Source organism: Balaenoptera musculus, chromosome 2, assembly GCF_009873245.2.
Source record: "Balaenoptera musculus isolate JJ_BM4_2016_0621 chromosome 2, mBalMus1.pri.v3, whole genome shotgun sequence".
Taxonomy (NCBI): Eukaryota; Metazoa; Chordata; class Mammalia; order Artiodactyla; family Balaenopteridae; genus Balaenoptera; species Balaenoptera musculus.
The window spans coordinates 51,731,905-51,756,524 of NC_045786.1; the positions used below are offsets into that span (position 1 = coordinate 51,731,905).

General features: G+C 47.8%; 1 long non-coding RNA gene across 1 annotated transcript; it reads left to right on the forward strand.

The window, feature by feature from the left end:
- Positions 1-3,130: 3,130 nt before the first annotated feature.
- LOC118889652 lies at positions 3,131-24,316 on the forward strand. The gene is made up of 3 exons (XR_005018589.1): positions 3,131-3,247; positions 17,351-17,359; positions 24,305-24,316. It is a non-coding gene; the product is annotated as an uncharacterized LOC118889652 (long non-coding RNA).
- The last annotated feature ends 304 nt before the right edge of the window (positions 24,317-24,620 follow it).

Below are 24,620 nucleotides of genomic sequence, written 5' to 3' on the forward strand. Positions count from 1 at the left end.
TTTATTCCTGTGGGCCTCTCACCATACCTGTCCCCTCTTAGACTATAAACTCCACCAGAGATGGAACTTTTTGTCTTTTGCTTCACCACTGTATTCCCAGCACTATGTCAGTGCCTGGCACTTAATAACTCCTGGAGCCATCATCTTCAAACCATAAAGCCCAGAACATTCTCCCCAGTAGGACACAGAGAAGCTGGACTCCAGAGTGATATTCTCCATCCCCACAAATTATGTTTGAACATTTGAAAGATCCTCTGATAAATTTAAAGCATGCACTGCCATTATTTTACAAAAGAGGTTTGAAATTGAAAATCCAGGCCAATTATGCCAGAACAGGAGGTTTTGCTTGGAAATGGCTGCCTGCTTTGAACACTAATTAGGATATTGATTTCTTGGCCAGCATTAAGGAATTGTTTAAGCTCTATTCAAAACCCCACATGCTAATAGGAACTGAGGAGACATGCTCAATCAATTCCAAATTAAAGGCAGCTTCACTTTCAATCCCTTTTGGGGTTGCCAACAAATATCAAAACCCAGTGAGCAAGTGGCAACATGGCAACACTCCACCCCTTAGCACATGTACTTGCAAGGGTGGCTCCCTTTCAAGGTTTCAGGAAACCAACATTGTAGTTATCATAAAAGTAGAAGAGGATGTGCAGATATCCCAACCTTTTGAAAACATGTAGTTTTTTCCTATTATAATCCAGAAGGCCTGGGTTATCCATCCGTATTCTGGCTTTATTTCCAGAATCTGTGCCTGCAGAGTAGCCTTGTGTACAAGCTCAGGACTCACTCCCTCAATACCCAGAATCAAATAGCAGTCCCTGGTGGAGTGGCACACATCTCCCTACCAGAGCCGGTTGAGATAAGATCAGCAGGCATCCAAGCTTCAAAGGGAAAAACCCTCCTCTGAGGTGGCCTCTGCCACCCCGTTCTCAGACGCCTAGTTGTGGAAACTCTTTTAAAGCTCCAGATACACCAGAAAGTATCCCTTAAGACCCACTCCAAAGATCAGACAGATACCCCAGGGGGCAACCAAGCATCCTGAGAGAAGAGCTGTGACATTCGGGCTTGGGTGATAAGGTACATTTCCTCATGGGCAGAGTCTCTCCTGGAGAGCACCCCTTACCACACAAACCCCTAAAGAGTCAACTGCCACCACCTTTGACCCTCACTAGGTGGGGCCCCTCCCCTGAGGGTAGCTGACAGATACTCCTGCCAGAGGCTGGCTGGTTGGTGGTTTGCCTGAAGCCAGGTGGCTTGTGCCAAAGTATCCCACTCTTGAGCAACTAATGTTTGTTGTCTATCATCTGATTCCACTTTGATGAAAGTCAGCAAGGGGCGGTGACACTTGCTGTTTTCACCAGGAAGCCCTAGAGTAGCATTCCACAGAAATGTCCCATGTTCTTGGCTGGCTCAGCATCGTGTTCATATGTCACAGCTGGACGACTCGGGGAAGCCAACTCATGTAATCACAGATTCATGAACTGCCAAATGATTCCTTCACACTGAGGGGTGCTCTTTTCAAGGGGTTGAAATTAATTGATTCCCCAGAAGGATTTCTGGCTGGAATTCCCAGAAAGCCAAGTCATAGGAATGGCGCCTGGTGTGCATGTGTGCTGTGAGCACAGGGGTGGGGAGTCGTGAGGGGTCCTGCCTCCAGACAAAGGTAGGGCCCTGAGAAGGTTTGGGCTTAATCAAGCAACACCCCCTTGGACCTGATGGATAAATCCAGACAAGTACTCACTCCCTCCACTTCCTCCTTCCAAGTTTGTGTTTGGTACTGACCCTCCCCCTTAAATAAAATATGATATATAACAATAATATATACAACAGACAAAAGCAGTGGTTTCTAGGTATAAATGTATTTTATGTATTTAGATGTATAACTGTGATGAGACAGGATGAAAATTATTAACCCCCCAGGGGTTGCACAACCTTTATGCTCCCCAACTCTCACACAAGGGCCAAATCCAAGAAGGTAGATTTTCAAAATAGAAGAAAAAGAAAGCAATGAGGGTGGGAGGATGTGCTCCACAGAGGATGCCACTTGTCAGGGGACCTTGATGTGGCCGGAGTTCACAGTGAAGGGAGAGATAGGGAAGGGACCGAGGTGGGGGCATGAGGAGCTGGGAAAGCAGGAGTTTCCCTGGGATCTCAGAGTGTTAGCAATTGAGAATGCTTGTGGAAATTTGAGCCAAAATCACCATGGACCAAATACTTAAATGTTTTGGAAAGATGTAAATAAAATTGGAAATTACCAAATGCATTGTGTTTCTTAAAGTATGACACAGCTTTGGGCCTGGATGCAGTTAAAAACTGAAAGTTATGGTTGATGGTTTTTTAGGGGATTTTTTTCGGGTTATATAGACTATTAAGGAAATTCTGATTCACAAAGACAATTAGTTGCAAATGGTGATCGACATTAATAAGTGGGTCACAAGAGATGGGAAAAGTTTTACTTTAAGGTTTACACTAAATCAAGTTAGCCTAGCAGCACAGTCAATGTGTTGGTGGGCACTGATGTGTAAGCAGTTGGTCACATTGAATAAATGTGTGTGAGTGTGTGATGAAGAGAGAGAGAGAGGTGGGAGATTTTCAGGACAATTTGCAAATAGCTAGAAATAAATGAAATTCCAGTCAAACATTTGGGAACTCTCTCACAGATCTTCATACCTGCAACCATGTCTCGCAGGATGCTGCTCCTTCCACCAAACCTTCACCTCCTCCTCCTAACTCATCATCCTTTCCCCATATTGCCTCCTGCAGCTGAAATGGCTGATCTCAAACTGATAGACAAAGCTGGAGTTCACATCAATTTAATCACCCACACCTGGTTTGCAGATTTTAATAATACAATTTTCAAGGACTGTATTAATTTCCTGGGGCTGCCACAATAATTGCTACAATAAAGCTGGATAGCTTAAAACAGCAGGAATTTATTCTGTCAGTTCCGGAGCAGAAGTCCCACCTCGAGGGGCTGCAGGGCCATGTTCACCTCTGGAGGTTCTAGGGGAGATCTTGTTCCTTGCCTCTTCCAGTTCTGGTGGCTCCATGGCCCCCATCTCTACCTCCATGACCATGTGAGCTTCTCCTCTGTGTGTCTGGGTCTCCTTTTCTGTCTCTTATATGGACACTTGTCATTGATTTAGGCCCTGTCCAGGTAATCCAGGATGATTTCATCTCAAGATCCTTAACCTAATTACATCTACGAAGACCTTTTTCCCAAATAAGACAACACTCATAGGTTTCTAAGGATTTGGATGTGGACATATATTTGGGGAGCCACCATTCAACTCAGTACAGGGGACAACCTTTCTCCCCTTCATTACCACATGTGTGAGAAGCAATTCACACATTTCCTGGCACTCAAGAAGTACTCAATCAAAAGTGGCTAATATTAGGGAGGGTGGGAGGGAGGGAGAGGCAAGAGGGAAGAGATATGGGGACATATATATATGTATAACTGATTCACTTTGTTATAAAGCAGAAACTAACAAACACACCATTGTAAAGCTATTATACTCCAATAAAGATGTTAAAAAAAAAAAGTGGCTAATATTACTTGTACCCCCAACACCCCATCCCCCACCACCTCCACCCCTCCTCCCACCACCCTCACCCCACCCTAACCCCTCCCCAGTGTTGCTTTACTCTCACTCCTTCATATCTTCAACATGGGCCAAAAGGTATTCAGGAAGTTGATTGCCTTCTGATTGGCTGACTACACTTTAGCACATGGCTATTTTTCAAGACCAGTCTCATCACTTAATGTCAATTGCCAGCTGGCTAATTGCTAAATATCAATATTAGCCAAATGACATTGTCATTGTCCATTTGCAGACACTCGGTCTGACATCTCAACATCAGAACTCCCTTCCCTCGATACACATCAGACTTGTGCCAGAACCAGACTCGGGAGCCATGAGCCTATCGTGCTGCCTTTTCTGACTCTGCCCCTTTGGAAATGCTGGGCCCCTGCTGGGGCAGCATGACTGGAGGAAACAGCTTGGAGGCTGGGCACGGATCCTCCTCCCTGGCCTTCTCAAGGCCTCTCCTCCTCTGATACTAGGAAGGAAAATATTCATGACATAACTTTTTTTTTAAGATTTTTTGATGACAATTTTTTAAAGTCTTCATTGAATTTGTTAAAATACTGCTTTCGTTTTATGTTTTGGTTTTTTGGCCGTCAGGCATGTGGGATCCCAGCTCCCTGACCAGAGATTGAACCCTCACCCCTTGCATTGGAAGGTGAAGTCTTAAACACTGGACCACCAGGGAAGTCCCATGACATAATTTTTTAAAAGAAAGAAGCACACCCATGTTCACAGCAGCATTATTCACAATAGCTAAGAAGTAGAAACAATCCAAGTGTCCATTGACAAATGAAAGAATAAAAAAATGTAATATATTCGTACAATGGAATATGATTCAGTCTTAAAAAGGAAGGAAATGCTGCAACATGGATGAACCCCATCCCCCTCTCCTCTCATAGACAAGAGGCTCAGAACACAGAGGAATCCCCTCAGATCTGACCCATCCAAGAGAAAGTAGCAAAGATGAAGCTGGGGCCCCAGATGTGCTGCCAAGATGGAGGCCCCAAACCCTGCTCCCAACCTCTGGTCCAGCACCAGCCTCTGGTCCTCTTTCCCTGCCCCTGCTGCCAGTGGACCCTGATGCCCACCCTTACTAGATGTTGCACTGCCCTCCCTCCCAGCCCCCACAGGTATAGGAGCTATACACCCTGCACAGGGCTCTGACTTCACAACTGGGAGCTGAAAGAAGCTTCTTCACTTCCCCCAGAGCAGGAAGCCTGTGAGGAAGTATCCACCATACCCCAAGGGATGTGGGTGCCCTGTCTCTGTGAGTTCCAGGGAACTGAGCCAATTCAGAGGAGGCCCCTGGGATGTTTGTTTATATTCCAGGCTCCAGCCAACCATCAGTGACCTGCAGTAGGGACTAAAGGCAGTGTGGGGACAGCCAGGCCTGTCCTGGAAGAGAAGCCCACTGTGCCCTGTTTGTGGGGACTGCTCAGACCTTCTTCCAGTTGGGACAAAAGTGTATGGGCAGGGCTTCCCTGGTGGCGCAGTGGTTGAGAGTCTGCCTGCCAATGCAGGGGACACGGGTTCGAGCCCTGGTCTGGGAGGATCCCACATGCCGTGGGGCAGCTGGGCCCGTGGGCAACAACTACTGAGCCTGTACGTCTGGAGCCTGTGCTCCACAACAAGAGAGGCTGCACACCGTGATGAAGAGTGGCCCCCGCTTGCCACAACTAGAGAAAGCTCTCGCACAGAAACGAAGACCCAACACAGCCAAAAAATAAATAATAAATAAAATTTTTTTTAAAAAAGTGTATGGGCCCAGGGGAAGAGCCCACCTAAAGCCCTGGCCCCAGGGCCCAGAATCCCCATCCAACTATCAAGGGTCTGCACAAGCCTCTTGCTGGCCCGTCCTCTCTAGGGAGGCCACACCACTGATGGTGTATGCTCAGGGCACACACAGGAGCTGGACTGATCCTGATCCTATAGACTCGGGGCTGCTCACAGTGTCAGGTGGAACCTGGGGTATAAGGAGAGCAGGACAGGCTAGAGCTGGGCAGCAGGGCTCTCCTCACCACCACATTCTCCTGCAGAACTTATAATGCAGTAAAATTCTTAATTTGAACCAGCCCTTTCATGTCATTGCAAAAATATATTTACTAAGGTAAGAGGGGAAAAAATATTAGAAATAGCATAAGTTACAATTTGTAAATATTTTTGCATATCTTTTGTGGGTGTCCCTTTCTGCCCTTGCCTTGGGGTCCAAATATATTAGGGGCAGGCTCAGGGGAGCCCAGGTCACCGGGGGGAGGACGCAATGTGGAGTGAGCATCTCACTGCAGAACCAGCTCCAACTTTGTTCTGGTGACCGTGGGCATGGCATCAACACTCTTGGTGGCTCAGGCTTGTCATCTGGAGATCTTCAAGGCTGTTGGGAGAATTCAGTGGGATAAAACAAATTCAAGAGTCATTTATTCAGAGCCATGGGGTGAGATGGTAGAGAGAGAGGCAAAGGGCTGGGGGCCTGAGTGGCAGGCTGGCCATCATTCCAGGAAGAGGTGGGGGGCTACAGAGAAAGGGTAGGGGTGTCAGCTGAATCTGGAGACAGTGGGTTTGTAGAGGCCAGACAAGGGCAGTTGGAAAATAAAAGGTGGTGATCTGCTCAAAAGTCATATGGGCAGTAAGGAGGGCCAGAGATAAAGGAGGCTAGACCACAGGGGTCTGGGCAGAGAGGGAGCCTGGAGGGAAAAATGAGAGCAGGTGGGGGCCTGGGGACACTGCTCTTGTACAGGATTAACGCAGTGGCTCCAGGGGCTTTTGCTGTGGAGCAAAGTGGCCTCATGGGGGGGGGGTGTCCAACAAGGCTTTACAACAAGCTGCCCTCTACTCCCCTTTCCCCCATCCCCGACTGGGATCCCAGGCCCTACCTTCCTGCCTGGGTCCATTCAGGAGGCATTGATCTGGCTGCAGGGCCCCAGACCTACCTTCCCTCCCTTCCTTCCACCTCTACCTCTGCAGCTCTGGAAAGATCACTCTGTGACCTTTGTTGTCTTCAAGAGTCCCTGGCAAGGCAGATGTGGAGGAAGTGGAGCCTCCCAAGCCTTCTGGGAAGAGGCAGAGGGGAGCCTGGGCCTGCTTAAGGCCCAGACTGACGCCATCAGGTGTCTGCAGAATTCTAGACAAGATCCCTGGAAGCCTGTGGATTGCCCAATCTAATCTATTTTACAAGCAAGTGCTTCTGGCCCTTAGGGTCCTGCACAGCACCTGATGTGGGTACCATATTTGGAGCAATTCCCAACTTGGGTGAACTCGCTGGGGCATTTTCCCTTCTAAGTAATGAATCCTGCTGGGGCAGCTGTGGGGTGTGCAGCCTGGTGCTGTCTTGGAAGGATGGAGGGAAAAAAGGGGTGTGCACCCCACGGTGGGATCCTGCCCCTCCCCAAGCCCATCCTCTCACGGGCTGTCATTATGGAGTTCATCAGCATCCCCATGACCCACACTCTAATTCTGAAGAAAAGAGAATTTCAGCCTGTCCAGCTGTGAGGGCTGGGGGTAAGTTTCCCACTTCAAACTTTCAAATATCCCCTGCATTCCTTGCAATATTTCCAGTTTTTGTTCATGTCATATTATTCTTTGTGTGGTTTTCTTGACTGAATAACAAACCATACTTTAATTTGGTGCCTTTATGAAACTTTTCATATTTATATATCAATTCACAAATCAGAAAAAATGCTTTGTCAGATAAGGATGTCATTTATTTGTTCTGAAAACTTGACCTCTTTTCTCCTCTCTCTCTCTCCATACACACACACACACACACACACACACAAACACACACACACACACATTTACACATGATGAGTGTGGTAAGTTATCCTGCCTCCATTTTAAATTCTGATCTGGGGTTTTCTGTTACCCACAATACTTCTCTCCCATCCATTCCCCCAAAAGAGATTGATCCCAGCTAGTGAGTGCTGAAAGAATGGAACCACTCCAGCAAGAGCCTGCATGAGCTGACAAAGGACAGTATCCTCTCTGGGGGAGTTAGTGAGTTGGACAGAGGGAGGGGCCTGGCAGCGGCACAGCCTGGGCAGAGAAAGGCACAGAGGTGTGGCTGACTTAGAGCACCCTGCACATGAGTGTGTGTGTGTGTTGATGTGGGGAGGGATTACAAGCTCTTTGGTGTTACTAGAGAGTAAAATGTAAGAAATAACTAGTGGAAAATGAGCAACTAATTGCTAGAAGTCAGGCCACGCCAGGGCATGTGGACGTCCTCTTGAAGTGCTGCTGTCACCATCATTCTGCACACAGATCACCTGGGGAGTGAGGCCAAGATGTCAGTCCCCAGGCCCGGCTCTCAGACCCAGAGTGACACAGGAGTGTGCTTGTTTAAAAGCACCCAGATGACTCTGAAACAGAGGTCTGGCTGGAGGCAGGAGGCCAGGTGCTGGAGGCTTATAGATCAGGGTCTAACCAAACTATTGGTTGGAGTTGAAAGTTGGGGTGGATTCAGACTGGGTTTTTTTAAATTAACTTTTTGTTAAATTGAGGTAAAACATGCATATAGTAAAATGCATATATGGAAATAGAAGACACATTTGCAAGGTCTTGGTGAGGGATTTGGGTACATGTATGTTGGGAAGTTGGTGGGGTGATTGAGAAGCTAACTTCCAAGTTGAATGCTGGAACTACTGGAGTCTGAGCAGACTCTGGGTGAAGAGATGGTTCCCTCTGATTGGGGCAAGTTGAGTTTGAGATGCCTGGGTGTCACTGGAGTGAAGATAGCCAGTCGTCCCCATCTCAGTGAGGGGTGCCCACTGCCTTATGGTTTGGTCCATTCCAGAACCTGCTGGACTCCAAAGTACCTTCCTAGAGCATCTGCACCAGCGTTGTGCAAGGCCTGCCTGCTGGTGTGAATCAAGTTTGGGATACAATTCTTGAATAAAATATTATAGGAAGAAGACGGTCCTCAGTGCTGTATGCTGGGTAGAGGCCACTCAGCATTGTGCTTAAGAAGCCCTGAAAATGTCTTTTCTGCTTTACCCAGTGACTCCAGTCTAAGAAGTTCATCATAAGGAAATACTCCAAATTTTTTTAAAAAGTCACATGCAGGGAGAGGTTCACTGGAGTGTTATCTATGCCAGGCAAAACTGGAAACCATGTAAATGTCTAGCAACAATAGATAGTAAAGTAAACATGATGTATCAGTTTGAGGTCACAATGAGGAAAAAGCACAAAATGGAAGCATAGAAAAATGGAAACAGTGGTATGGGAATACTGGTATTACGGTTGCTTTTTTTCCTTCTTTCAATGTTTACTGAACAAGTGTCATTATGACAAAGACAAAAATGTTTGAGTCACTTATTATCTTCATGACACACTGTGACATTGCTTATGGAATTTTTAGAAATTGTTGCAGTGCTTTCAGCCAGAGAGAGTCAGGAGTCAAGACACTAGTTGCCTTAGTCCCAGAAAATAGTATTGGTGGTAACAACACAGGACCTATTGCTTCATAAAATAGCAAGAAGAGTCCAACCACCTGCTGAAAAGCATGTTGGAAATCACAGTGACAACACACCAACATCTAAGGAGGCTTGAAGAGAGTTTTTGTTTGTTTGTTTGTTTTTTATAAATTTAATTAATTAAGTTTTTTGGCTGCATTGGGTCTTCATTGCTGCACATGGACTTTTTCTAGTTGCTGCAAGCAGGAGCTACTCTTCATGGCGGTACACGGGGTTCTCACTGCAGTGGCTTCTCTTGTCGCGGAGCACAGGCTCTAGGCATGCAGTCTTCAGTAGTTGTGGCACATGGGTTCAGTAGCTGTGGCTTGCAGGCTCCAGACAGCAGGCTCAGTAGTTGTGGCGCACGTGCCCAGTTGCTCCACGGCATGTGGGATCCTCCCAGACCAGGGCTCGAACCCCTGTCCCCTGCACTGGCAGGCAGACTCTTAACCACTGCGCCACCAGGGAAGTCCCACTGGAGACAGTTTTAAACTTGCCCTTCCTTCCTTCCTCCCTCCCTTCCTCCCTCCCTCCTTCCCTCTCTCTCTCTCTCTCTCTCTTTCTTTTTCTTCTCTCATTTTCTCTCTGCCTCCCTCCTTCCCTTCCTTCCTCCCTTCTTTCATTTTTTCTTTCCTTCTAACCAGGACTTTCCAAAATTCCTCTCACAAAAATAATCCACCAAGACCTTCAAGATGGCAGAGGAGTAAGACATGAATCACCCTCCTCCCCATAAATACATCAAAAATACGTCTACATGTGGAACAACTCCTACAGAACACCTACTATGCTGGCAGAAGACCTCAGACTTCCTAAAAGGCAAGAAAATCCCCATGTACCTGGGTAGGGCAAAAGAAAAAAGAAAAAACAGAGACAAAAGAATAGGGATGGGACCCGCACCTCTGGAAGGGAGCTGTGAAGGAGGAAAAGTTTTCACACATTAGGAAGCCCCTTCACTGGCGGAGATGGGAGGTGGGCAGGAGGGAAGCTTCAGAGCCACGAAGGAGAGCACAGCAACAGGGGTACAGAGGGCAAAGCAGCGAGATTCCTGCACAGAGGATCAGTGCCAACCATCACTCACCAGCCTGAGACGCTTGTCTGCTCACCCACCAGGACATGGGTGGGGGCTGGGAGCTGAGGCTCAGGCTTCAGTGGTTAGACCCCAGGGAGAGGACTGGGGTTGGCTGGGTGAACACAGCCTGAAGGGGGCTAGTGTTCCACAGCTAGCCGGGAGAGAGTCTGGGAAAAAGTCTGGACCGGCTGGAGAGGCAAGAGACCTTTGTTTTGGGGTGCATGAGGAGAGGGGATTCCTTCCCAGTGTGCCCACAGAAGGCAGAGCACCGCCCAAGTGAGCTCCAGAGACAGGCATGAGCCACAGCTATCAGCTCAGACACCAGAGGCGGGCATGAAGCGCTAACGCTGCGGCCACTGCCACCAAGAATCCTGTGTGCAAGCACAGGTCACTATCCACACACCCCCCCCCCCCCCGGGAGCCTGTACAGCATGCCACTGCCAGGATCCTGTGATCCAGGGACAACTTCCCCGGGAGAACACACGGCACACCTAGGCTGTTGCAACATTATGCCAGCCTCTGCCACTGCAGGCTCGCCCCACATTCCAATTATGACAACTGTACCCCTCCTTCCCCCCTGCCTGAGTGAGCAAGAGAGCCCTGATCAGCTGCTGCTTTAACCCCCTCCTGTCTGGGTGGGGAACATACTCCTGAGGGCGGCCTACACACAGAGGCAGGGCCAAAACCAAAGCTGAAACCCAGGAGCTGTGTGAACAAAGAAGAGAAAGGGAAATTTCTCCATGCAGCCTCAAGAACAGCAGATTAAATCCCCACAATCAACTTGATAAATCCTGCATCTGAAGAATACCTGAATAGACAATGAATGTTCCCAAAATTGAGGCAGTGGACTTTGGGAGCAACTGTAGACTTGGGGTTTGCTTTCTGCATCTAATTTGTTTCTGGGTTTATGTTTATCTTAGTTTAGTATTTAGAACTTATTATCACTGGTGGATTTGTTTATTGGTTTGGTTGCTTTCTTCCTTTATATATATATAAAAATATATATATATATACTTTTTTTTTTCCTTTTTCTCTTTTTGTAAGTGTGTATGTGTATGCTTCTTGGTGTGATATTGTCTGTATAGGTTTACTTTTACCATTTGTCCTAGAGTTTTGTCCTAGAGTTTTGTCTCTCCTTTTTTTTTTTTTTTTTTCCTTAATTTTTCTTCCTTTTCTTCTGAGCCATGTGGCTGACAGGGTCTTGGTGCTCCGGCTGGGTGTTGGGCCTGAGACTCCGAGGTGGGAGAGCTGAATCCAGGACATTGGATCACCAGAGACCTCCCGGCCCCACGTAATATCACTCAGCGAGAGCTCTCCCAAAGATCTCCATCTCAACACTAAGACCCAGCTCCACCCAATGGCCAGCAAGCTCCAGTGCTGTAAGCCCCATGCCAAACAACTAGCAAGACAGGAACACAACCCCACCCACTAGCAGAGAGGCTGCTTAAAGTCATACTAAGTTCACTGACACTCCAAAACACACCACCCGACATGGCCCTGCCCACCAGAAAGACAAGATACAGCCCCACCCACCAGAACACAGGCACCAGTCCCCTCCACCAGGAAGCCTACACAAGCCACTGCACCAACCTCACCCACAGGGGCCAGACACCAAAAATAATGGGAACTACGAACCTGTAGTCTGCGAAAAGGAGACCCCAAACACAGTAATTTAAACAAAATGAGAAGACAGAGAAATATGCAGCAGATGAAGGAGCAAGGTAAGAACTCACCAGATCAAACAAATGAAGAGGAAACAGGCAGTCTACCTGAAAAACAATTCAAAGTAATGATAGTAAAAATGATCCAAAATCTTGAAATAAAATGGAGAAAATACAAGAAACGTTTAACAAGGACCTAGAGGAACTAAAGAGCAAACAAACAATGATGAACAACACAATAAATAAAATTAAAAATTCTCTAGAAGGAATCAATAGCAGAATAACTGAGGCAGAAGAACGGGCAAGTGACCTGGAAGATAAAATTGTGGAAATAAGTGCCACAGAGCAGAATAAAGAGAAAAGAATGAGAAGAATTGAGGACAGTCTCAGAGACCTCTGGGACAACATTAAACACACCAACATTTGAATTATAGGGGTCCCAGAAGAAGAAGAGAAAAAGAAAAGGACAGAGAAAATATTTGACGAGATTAGAGTTGAAAACTTCCCTAACATGGGAAAGGAAATAGTGAATCAAGTCCAGGGAGCACAAAGAGTCCCATACAGGATAAATCCAAGGAGAAACATGTCAAGACAAATATTAGTCAAACTATCAAAAGTTAAATTCAAAGAAAAAATATTAAAAGCAGCAGGGGAAAAGCAACAAATAACATACAAGGGAATCCCCATAAGGTTAACAGCTGATCATTCAGCAGAAACTCTGCAAGCCAGAAGGGAGTGGCAGGACATATTTAAAGTAATGAAAGGGAAAAACCTACAACCAAGATTACTCAGCAAGGATCTCATTCACGTTCAATGGCGAAATTAAAACTTTACAGGCAAGGAAAAGTTAAGAGAATTCAGCACCACCAAACCAGCTTTACAACAAATGCTAAAGGAAATTCTCTAGGCAGGAAACACAAGAGAAGGAAAAGATCTACAACAACAAACCCAAAACAATTAAGAAAATGGTAATAGGAACATGCATATCGATAATTACCTTTAATGTAAATGGATTAAATGCTCCAAACAAAAGACACAGATTGGCTGAATGGGTACAAAAACAAGACCCATATATATGCTGTCTACAAGAGTCCCACTTCAGACCTAGGAACACATACAGACTGAAAGTGAGAGGATGGAAAAAGATATTCCACGCAAATGGAAATCAAAAGAAAGCTGGAGTAACAATTCTCATATCAGACAAAATCGACTTTAAAATAAAGACTGTTACAAGAGATAAGGAAGGCCACTACAAAATGATCAAGGGATCAATCCAAGAAGAAGGTGTCACAAAAAAAAGAAAACTAAAGGCCAATATCACTGATGAACATAGATGTGAAAATCCTCAACAAAATACTAGCAAACAGAATCCAACAGCACATTAAAAGGATCATACACCATGATCAAGTGGGGTTTATCCCAGAATGCAAGGATTCTTCAATATACACAAATCAACCAATGTGATATATCATATTAACAAATTGAAGGATAACAACCATATGATAAACTCAATAGATGCAGAAAAATCTTTTGACAAAATTCAACACTCATGGGCTTCCCTGGTGGCGCAGTGGTTGAGAATCTGCCTGCCAATGCAGGGGACACGGGTTCGAGCCCTGGTCTGGGAAGATCCCACATGCCATGGAGCAACTGGGCCCGTGAGCCACAATTACTGAGCCTGCGCGTCTGGAGCCTGTGCTCCGCAACAAGAGAGGCCGCGATGGTGAGAGGCCCGTGCACCGCAATGAAGAGTGGTCCCCACTTGCCGCAACTAGAGAAAGCCCTCGCACAGAAACGAAGACTCAACACAGTCATAAATAAATAAATAAAAGAACGTGAATTTCTTTAAAAAAAAAAAAAAAAAAAGCAAACTGGGCTATTCATTAAAAAAAAAAAAAATTCAACACTCATTTATGATAAAAGCTCTCAAGAAAGTGGGCATAGAGTGAAACTACCTAAACATAAAAAGGCCATATATGACAAAACCCACAGCCAACACCATTCTCAATGGTGAAAAATTGAAACCATTTCCTCTAAGATCAGGAACAAGACAAGGTTGCCCACTCTCACGGCTATTATTCAATTAGTTTTGGACGTTTTAGCTACAGCAATCAGAGAAGAAAAAGAAATAAAAGGAATCCAAATAGGAAAAGAAGAAGTAAAACTGTAACTGTTTGCAGATGACATGATACTATACATAGAGATTCCTAAAGATGCTACCAGAAAACTACTAGAGCTAAACAATGAATTTGGTAAAGTAGCAGGATACAAAATTAATGCACAGAAATCTCTTGCATTCTTATACACGAACAACAAAAAATCTGAAAGAGAAATTAAGGAAACACTCCCTTTTACCATTGCAACAAAAAGAATAAAATACCTAGGAATAAACCTACCTAAGGAGGTAAAAGACCTGTTCTCAGAAAACTATAAGACACTGATGAAAGAAATTAAAGATGATACAAACAGATGGAGAGATATACCATGTTCTTGGATTGGAAGAATCAACATTGTGAAAATGACTATACTACCCAAAGCAATCTACAGATTCAATGCAATCCCTATCAAACTACCAATGGCATTTTTTACGGAACTAGAACAAATCATCTTAAAATTTGTATGGAGACACAAAAGACCCCGAATAGCCAAAGCAGTCTTGAGGGAAAAAAACGGAGCTGGAGGAATCAGACTCCCTGACTTCAGACTATACTACAAAGCTACAGTAATCAAGACAATATGGTACTGGCACCAAAACAGAAACATAGATCAATGGAACAAGATAGAAAGCCCAGAGATAAACCCACACACCTATGGTCACCTAATCTATGACAAAGGAGGCAAGAATATACAATGGAGAAAAGACAGCCTCTTCAATAAGTGGCGCTGGAAAAACTGGACAGCTACATGTAAAAAATGAAATTAGAACACTCCCTAACACTATATGCAAAAATAAACTCAAAATGGATTAAATACCTAAATGTAAGGCCAGACACTATAAAACTCTTAGAGGAAAACATAGGCAGAACAAGCTATGACATAAATCACAGCAAGATCCTTTTTGGCCCACCTCCTAGAGAAATGAAAATAAAAACAAAAATAAACAAATGAGACCTAATGAAACTTAAAAGCTTTTGCGCAGCAAAGGAAACCTAAACAAGACAAAAAAGACAACCCTCAGAATGGGAGAAAACATTTGCAAATGAAGCAACTGACAAAGGGTTAATCTCCAAAATATACAAGCGGCTCATGCACCTCAATATCAAAAAAACAAACAACCCAATCCAAAAATGGGCAGAAGACCTAAATAGACATTTCACCAAAGAAGATATACAGATTGCCAACAAACACATGAAAGGATGCTCAACATCACTAATCATTAGGGAAATGTAAATCAAAACCACAATGAGGTATCACCTCACACCAGTCAGAATGGCCATCATCAAAAAATCTAGAGACAATAAATGCTGGAGAGGGTGTGGAGAAAAGGGAACCCTCTTGCAGTGCTGGTGGGAATGTAAGTTGATAGAGCCACTATGGAGAACAGTATGGAGGTTCCTTAAAAAACTAAAAATAGAACTACCATACAACCCAGCAATCCCACTACTGGGCATATACCCTAAGAAAACCATAATTCAAAAAGAGTCATGTACCAAAATGTTCATTACAGCTCTATTTACAATAGCCAGGACATGGAAGCAACCTAAGTGTCCATTGACAGATGAATGGATAAAGAAGATGTGGCACATATGTACAATGGAATATTAATCACCCATAAAAATAAACGAAATTGAGTTATTTGTAGTGAGGTGGATGGACTAGAGACTGTTATACAGAGTGAAGTAAGTCAGAAAGAGAAAAACAAATACCATATGCTAACACATATATATGGAATCTAAGAAAAAAAAAAAGATTCTGATGAACCTAGGGGCAGGACAGGAATAAAGACACAGACGTAGAGAATGGGCTTGAGGACACAGGGAGGGGGAAGGGTAAGCTGGGACGAAATGAGAGAGTAGCATTGACATATATACACTACCAAATGTAAAATAGATAGCTAGTGGGAAGCAGCTGCAACGCACAGGGAGATAGCTCAGGGCTTTGTGATCACCTAGAGGGGTGGGGTAGGGAGGTTCAAGAGGGAGGGTATATGGGGATATATGTATACATATAGCTGATTCATGTTGTTGTACAGCAGAAATTAACACAACATTGTAAAGCAATTATACTCCAGTAAAGATGTTTTAAAAAACCCCAAAAAACCATGTGGGTCATGACACTTGGTGTGAAGAGCACAGGGCTGCAGGACACAGGGGTGCCTGGAAGCAGCTGATGTCAACTGGGTGGTCAGGAGACTGGAGGAAGTGGAATAAACCCAGCATGTTTACTGGAAAAGTTGGGATTTTACTTGGAGCAGACGCCCCAAATCCAAGGAGGACTATCCAAGGAGGCCAAGACTTAGCCAGGCCAGACTCCCTACTTTCAGGGTGTCCAAGGGTGGGCCTGCTCTCCTGGGTAGGTCAAGGCTGCCCAAAGAAGGCCCAGGAGACACATAGGAACAGCTAAGGAAAGTTTTAGGGGAGACAGCACATGAAGGCAACAGAGCCCTGCAGGAAGGGAGTGGGCGAGGCCTTGGGGTCAAATAAGCCTGAGTTGTAATCCTGGCTCACTCGGCACAAGTTAACTCAACCTCTGTGACCCTCAGTTTCTTATCTGTAAAATGAATGGGTGGAGACTTGGTCCAGACTTGTCTCGAGGATTGAATGAGATAATGTAGGTAAAATGCCTGGCATAGTGCCTGCTCCCTGTGACACAGTGTGAAATGTGTTTCACACCTTATCACACAGTGAAGACAGCCCAGGATTGGAGCCAGCAGACACTGGCGTGACCTGCAGCTCAACTCCTAACCCCTCCTGGTTTGGGGAACCTCGGTTTCCCTGTCTGTAAAATGAGGAGATGCATGATCTAACCTCTGTGGTGGATCAGAGCATCCCCCAGACCGGGCCTGCCTCCCACAGTGTGTTGAGTCTGGGGCTGGATAGGGCCCCACGGTCGCAGAGAAAACCTGCATCCCCACTGGTGGTCTTTTCATTGACAAGAAAGCCGTTATTGCAGAAATAACACTTTCCTGCCCAACGGTGTGAGTGCAGAGGCCACCCCAAGACGTGGTTTTAGCAGAGTGCCTCTAGCCTGAATTTCTCCAGGGTCCTGATGTCTCAACTCCCAGAGCCAATGTTTATCAGTGAACTCAACAGCCAGCAGCAGCAGTGACGGTGAGGTGACTGGGGGAAGCAATCTGGCAACCGCAGGAAGTAACATTTCTGAAAAGCCCTCAACCCTGGGGGGCGTCCATGTCAACCTCCATGGGGGCCTGGCTTCTGCTCTGCCTGCAACACTCTGAGATCAGTGCTCTAGAGAGACCTGGAATCCTGGAGTCAGGTGGGGAGGACCTCCGATAGACTCGCCCTCTCCTTCTAGTTTGCACAAAGCTCACACAGGGGCCCTCTCCTCTCCATATGCCCTCTCTACTCCCAGAGCATCTCACAGGAAGAGCCTCATCTCTTTGGAGGGCCAGAGGGAGAGTGACAGGTTGTGCTCTTCCAAAGCCCCTCCCACTCCCACCCTCAGTGCCCTGCCCTGCCCTGCCCCAGCAGGGCCCTAGAGCCGCACAAACACATCATAGGCTTCCCAAATGAGGCTCTGGCTCCTTGCAAAGGTGAGGACAGGTGTCCCTCAGTCTCACTCCAACCGCCCCCTCCCCAGTATGGAGAAGAGTCCCATTGTGGGAATAGGTGACTGGGACACACCTCTTTCCCTACCCAACCCCCAAATGCCTAAGTTATCTCATTGCTAGAATGAAAGCTGGAAGGTTGGGGCTCTGGGGTCTGGTGGCCAGGCATGCAGGGCTCCACTGGGGAAGGAAGAAGAGGCCAGACACCAGGGAGTGGGTCTGGGGGGGCAGCCTAGGCCAAGGGCCATAGGCTTGGGGACTCCCAACCAGGCATGAATCCTGAAACAGCTTTGTGGCCAAGGAAGCTGGGCCAAGGGCCTCTGCTGGCCTGCTGTGTACTGGGCCCCCAACAAGGCTGGCAATCAAGGTCCCTGTGGGTTGCTCCCCATGGAGGCCATCATGGCAAAGGGAGGCCCCACTGAGCTGAGGTTCTGGAGGTGCTACCTGCTCAATGTTTCCTCCAGGATGCTGAGAATGGGTCCCCCATTGCAGGGTTCCCTAGGGTAAGAGCCAGAGTCACAGACCTGGGCCCAAGGTGCTGAACCCCTACCAGTCCTGCTGTCAGTGAGGGTCATGGGCCATGCCACAGGGGTGGGGGCACTTCACACAAACTCTCCGACCCATTCAAGGCCAGGTAGTCTTCCAGTGGGGCAGTCACAGACTCTGCACCTCTGAGCACGTGGTCCCCCAGCCCTCTGCTCAGAGCCTCTCAGGCAGCTGTCTTCTACTTCCCGGAGGGACATAAGAAGCCCACAAAAGCTAGCCACCCTGATAGCTGCACAGGATCCCAGGCTCTGAGCCTCCACCATCTCCTGGGTCCCAGGCCTTCAAGTTCATCCAGGTCAGCCTTTTGCAAACTTGCAATGAAAACACTTTTTCCTTAAAATCTGACCTGCACATTGAATCAATCAGTCAAACATTCGGAAGGGCAAGAGTGGACTTGGTGCCCCAAGCCCTGCCCATCCTGTTCTGAGACCTTCACCCTCAGCAGAGTCCCAGAGGTCTGAGGAAGGGAAGGAAACCCTCTGATTTAGTTTTAGTCCAGAGTACAGGTGCCCGGCCCTACGAGTGAGGAAACTGAGGCCACGGAGGCAGAGTATGTGGTGAGGCTGCTCAGCAGAGAGGCAGACGTGGGCTGTCCCCCCACTGTCTACCCCCCACTCTCCGGCTCACCCACTTCTGCAGCCTGCAGACCGCACTCTCCCTGGCTTCTACTGGAACCTTGATGCATCCCATGTTTCTGGTCTGACAGCCAGTAAAACTCAGCCTTCCTTCTTGTAATCGCCAATTCATTTCCCGTTGGAGGAGCTGACTTTGAACTTGCAGAGAACAAAGACCCCTTTGTGAGTTGCTTTTGGGAAGGGAAATGGGGGAGAATTGCATAAATAATATGAGAAGCAGCAATCCCAATTATACTTTGTAACGTCTCTGGTGAATATGAAATAAAAACCACTTTATCTGGAAAGCTATAGTGGAGCCAACTTTCTCCAGCCTGGACATGGAGGCCCAGGGCCCAGGGCTGGCCAGCGGGGCAATCGCTGTACTACCGCAGGCAGCCAGGCCAGCCTGTCCCTGCTCAGCCCAGGCATCATACAACATGGCATTAATATACTTTTTTCCAGCTGCAGGAAGTCCAGCTTGTGCAGGAGGAAAGTCATTTCTTTACCATTTGGAGCTGGAAAGAAAATGGCTTTATCCCCTCCTTTCCCCGCTGCTCTCAACCATGCGTGTCTTCCCAAGTTTCCCTGCAGTATCTTCCTGCCAACACTCCAGGCAGGGACAGAGTGAGAAGGTCTAGCCCTGGGGCCCCTGCAGGGGCCTGGGTCAGGGCTGCAGCTGTCTCCCAGCCACTCCTGCCCTCCCCCTGCACAGGGAAGGCCGGGCTGCCAGCTCCTTGCTTGCGGTTTCTTCACACACTCCATATTCTGTCAGCTGCTTGGCCTGTGCCCACATGCTCTCTTCTGTCTCAAACAAAACCCTGTCCTTCCCTCAAGTTCAAGGCACATGCCACCTCCTCTGGGAAGCCCTCTCTGAGTTAGTTGCTCCCCTAATCAAACTTCTCCTAATACTCAGCACAAGACAGCATGGATTTGTCTCAAGTCTGCCCCCTCAGTTGGCTGAGGCCCTAACGGAGGATGTAATTTATCCTGGTGCCCCCAGCACCGGTCCCAGGGCCTGACACAGCCATAGCCTGTGAATGGATGGATGAGCATGTCCACGTGCTTCTTAATCCATAATGGTACTTAGAGTGGTTAAGATGCTTTCACCTGGAAACCACCTTCTGTAAGAAAAATGAGGGGGTGGTGCTAGTGGGAAGCGAGGTTCATGTAACTGAGATGTCTAGGTGGATGGCTTTAGGCAGAGCTTGATCCAGGGTCTTTGTCTTCATCTCTCCATCTCTGCCTTGTCACAGGCAGGCCTCCCCATTATGAGGGGAGATAGAAATATACATCCCAACTTAGCAACCTCCTAGAAGGACAGACCCTCTGTCCTCATGGCTTGGCAAAATAAATGCTCTGTTCCCATCAAGCACAGGGGTCTGAAGACAGGCTCTTTCCTCAGAAAGTAAAAGCTCTGGAAGCTCCTGTAAAGCAGAGATTTGAAGGTTCGGGTTCAGGAGACATGGGATACTGTACCCCACAGCTCACTGTGTTGCCCAGGATGACGCTGGGCATGAAAAGACTAGTAGAATATTTTGTATCTCTTTTATTAATAATTGACACATCATTTACTTCCAAAAGAGACCTGAGGCCACAGTGTAACTTTGGCCTTCCTTTGGCCTTCCAAACGGCTTTCATGTAGCCATAGCTTCCACTGGGTACCCTCTGTGAGGCACTGAGACCAGGAGAAGTGGTCTGGTGGACTGGTTGAGGGCCACCAACAAGTGGGACCTCCTGACTGAGCTGTACCATCCCCTGACCAGGAGACACCTCCTAAAGTCCAAGAGCAGCTTTTCTTTCAGTGCTCCCGGATGAAACCAGAGCACGTGGAATGAAAGTGCGTCTGCGCTCTGCCAGGCTTCCTGCCCATGACTGTGCTCTCCAGCACACTCCCTACTGGGGTCACAGACTCTGGTCTTCCGGTGAGGCAAGTCCTGGTGCCCCAGGCACCTGGAGAGAAGCTCGTGGTTATTATTGTTGCTGTTGTTTTCAGCTTGCTCATAAAATTATATCTACATCCATACACACATGTATATATGCATATACATATATATGACAGATCCATGAAGGTGGGCTAGAATCTAATGTAGAGGATCCATTTCATCTCGTGGAATCCACACATGGACGCATTTCACAGATTAGGAAATAGTTCCCCGAGAGGTCAATTGACAAACCCAAAGACCATCAGCTAGTAAATTGAGAGGCTGTGAATAGAAGGCCCGAGAGAAAAGGGTCTCACACTTCCTAGCAGCCCCTTTCAGTCTGAGAGGAGGCTGGACATGGCAACCAAGAACAGAGACCAAGCAAGTTCCATCCCTTGGTGTGAGGCTCATCCCTGAAAGTCAGCATCCTAACCTGTCAGTCATTCTTGGGTTGGGGCTGGGAAGCCCTTCCCTGTCTGGCAGTCCTTTCTTAGAGCCTGGAACCCTGCTGTCCTGACCTTCATTCTCAGAGGCCCAGGGGCTGGTCAGGGACATTGAGGACCTAGCAGGACCTCCAAGACTGGTAGCAGCCAGTGGCACGGCTCACCCACTCCCAGGGGTCCAGGCCAGGCAATGCCCATGGGGAACCTGCAGAGCAGGCTTGGGTGCTGCTCTTCCCTGGGACAAAGGACAGGGGTGTCATTCTGACTTCACCCACTCACATGTGGCTGCAGGTTAGAGGCCACAAGATTTTCCTGTCACCTTCATTCTGGGCAAAGGATTTCCTGGCCTCTCTCCTGCTCCAAGCCCAGGACTCCCCATTCCACTCAGGCACTGACCCCTGCTCCAGTGCTGCCCCCACACCTCCCTGACCAGCACCCTATGCCTTTGGGGCTCTGCTTAGCAACCAGGACACAGGCCCTGACTTCACCCCAGTGTTCCATCTTGTGGATTGGGTCAGGGTGGGTGAGTACTTTCATGTCCTCAGTATGTGGGGGCCCAAATGACACCACCGTGTGACATGCACCAAACAGGCCTCATAGGTCAAGTAAAGACAGTGGGTAGACCCTGCAACCCCAGTGGGCTCTGAAGCAGTCACACTCTTAGAGCAAGGGGGACTCACATCAGCAAAACTGTGTCACCCTCCTCACAAGGTTAAGGCTGTTCATTGGAATCTCTTTCTTCTTGTTTTATTTGTAATTTGTGAATGGTCTTGGTGGTATGTTCTGTAACAGCTATAAACATAGGGGGTTATGCCTACTTTCATGTTTTTATGTACTTAAGTGACATTATAATGAAAATAAATTGTCAATACTAGGGAATCAAGACAATTTTTCCCTCCAAAATGGGTATTTAAGAAACACTGTGATAAAATAATCAATCCTCTCTGAGGTGTTAAATAGCCAATAAATGACTTAAGGAAGAGGTAGCCCGGAAGAGGGTCAAAAACTCAGACAGTCTGGATTTGAACCCACATTCCGTTATGAACTCAGACCTGGGGAAAGGGTCTTAGAGTCTCTGAGCCAGTTTTCGCATCTGAAAGGCAGAAGCCCAGTAATGGTTAGTAGGTCTCTCTCCTCCGGGCATCATCCTTCCCAAGATGGGCCTCCTGTACTCAAACTCCCATGCAGCAGAACCTTCAGCCAAGAAAAGCCCTTCTCCAGTGGGAATGCCAGGCCACTGACATGCAGGATAGGAAAGGGTTTGGCTGAGACCTGAGGGGCAGTGACCTCTAAGACCTAGCAGGGCCAGCTGCCCTCCACTATGGGGCAAGGATCCCACTGCCCGGCTCTCTCAAATCCAAACCAAAGGGTAAACTCAGCCTCACCCACACCCTCCAACACTAGTAGGAAGAGGAGCTGTGGCCCCTCACCCCTGGGGCTAGCTTGGAACAAGCAGGAAGGCTCAGCAGGTGTGTCTCCTAGAGCACCCGGGACTTCCTGACCTGGGCTGAGGGCAGGGAGGTCAGCAGTGCCCACATGAGACCCAGGCCCCCAGTCTTGGCCAACAGCCTGCCAGCCTCTGAAGGGCCCAGCCTGAGGCAGGTGAACTGGGCCAGGTCCCGGAGGCCAGGGTAGATGGGCTGCGGTCTTCTCAGTGAGGACCTGTGGTCACCCACCAGCCTGGCTCCCTTCAGGGCCCCCCAGTTCACTGGCGTTGCTGCTCACCCTGGACATTTGGGGCCCTGCGTCCAGGGTCCACCCTGCAGGGGCTGGTAAGCTTGACTGACAAGGCCAGGATCTGATTATTTTTTCTTTTCAGGGTTGCCCCCACCAAAATGAAGCCCTCTGTTTAACCAGTGGCCACTAAAAATAAATATTTAAACACCACCTTTGTGCAACTGAGCCAGGTCACGCCTCAGAGACACGCCATCTCCCTCAGTTGCCCAGGCCCAATGACACCCTCGTGCTTCCAGTGCTGGCCCAGTAGGAAGACAAACTCTGTGATGTCCATACACATCCATATTCCCCAGTGTCTGGGAGAGCAGTAACTGGTTAGAGAAGGTCCGAAGGAGGCCAAGAAAGGGAGCCCCTCTCCAGAGCATTCTCCCCACACTGGGATGTGAGCAGCCCCCAAGAAACACCCTGACCTTCCACAGTGTCCTGGGTTTGCTCCAGCCATGCAGGTCCCACCAGGACACCAGATACTACTGCCCTGGCTGCAGCTCAAGGCCAGAAACTACACATGGCAGGTGGTCCTGGGGCAGGGACTGCTGGGCCCTCCAGGTGGGAGAGAACCAGCCTGGAGAGAAGAAAGTCCCCACCCCGCCAGTGACCTTCTGCTTTTTACCAGCCCTGAGACGTTCAACTGCAGCTTTACTGCTAGGAGGTCAGGCAGTGGGAGTGGGAAGGCCCCATTTTAGCATCTGGAGTAATAGAGAGAGAGAATCAGGAGAGAAACAAAGAGACAGAGAGAAGGGAGATGAAGAAAAACACAGAGAGCAGAAAGAGAGACAGAGGTAGAAAGAGATGAGAGAGAGGAGAACTCTCTGATTTCTCTCAAATGGGATGAGGGTAGCTGGGGAGCAGAGCAAGGTAACCCGCTGGGCCCCGGAGCTGCCCTCCTGCAGGATGGGCTCCCCCGACCCCGGCCCATGAGGGAACAGAGCTACCAAAGCCCCACTTCCCTTGGCTGACCGTGCTCAGTAGGGCTTGCTGGGGGACCTTCTCTCCAAATGAAGTTGGACCTAGATGGTGGGATGGAAAGAAGCTGCTGCTTGCCAGGTACCTGTAACCTTGGGCTGCACCATGAAATAGGTTTTCAGTAGGTCCGTGTTGTAAATAGCACAAATTATTTCCACTGTATTCTTGTGGATTAAATCACTCTCACTTTGTGAATACGTTGAAAATACATCTCAATACTTGCAATCATGTTTTGTCTGTCTCCTATTTCTTTTCTTTTACTTTTTCTTTTTTTTTTCCTCATATATTTAAAGTCTCAAAAAATAAAGTGGCCAGGAATTGCCCACCTGAGGTCACCTCGTGGGCTAGTATAGCTCTGTAAGTGCTCGGGCTCAGAGCATGACAGGGTTCCTGTGGACCCTGGCACAGGCCTCAGGACCAAGAGCAGCCTCGGGGGCAAGTCCTGCACCCCTCAATGCTCAGACCCTCAAATCCTCTTGCCCCTTAAGAGTCACCGCAACTAAGACCCTGAAAACCAGGGTGACCTGGGGGATCCAGCTGGCTATGGCACTTGGGAGGGCTACATACCTGGGGCTGAGCAGCCAGGAAGAAATGGGCTCAGCCCACCTGGGAGGACTGGCCCAGGCTCCCGAGGCAGCACCAACTTTGGGCAGCAGGTGTTTGTAGTGGTGAGACTTAGTGGGGATGTGGCATCCCTAAGGCTTGTCCCTGCCGCTGACTTAGCTGGGTGTTATTACTGAAGGGGTTTCTTTTTTGTCTTCTCCCACCCTCTAGAAACACCTTGAAAGAATCACAGTGATGAAAAATAATAGTTCACCTTGTTATCATCCCATAATATAACATATTGACATATTTTATCCCACCTGACGTTCACAACAGCCCCACCTTCTCTCCCAT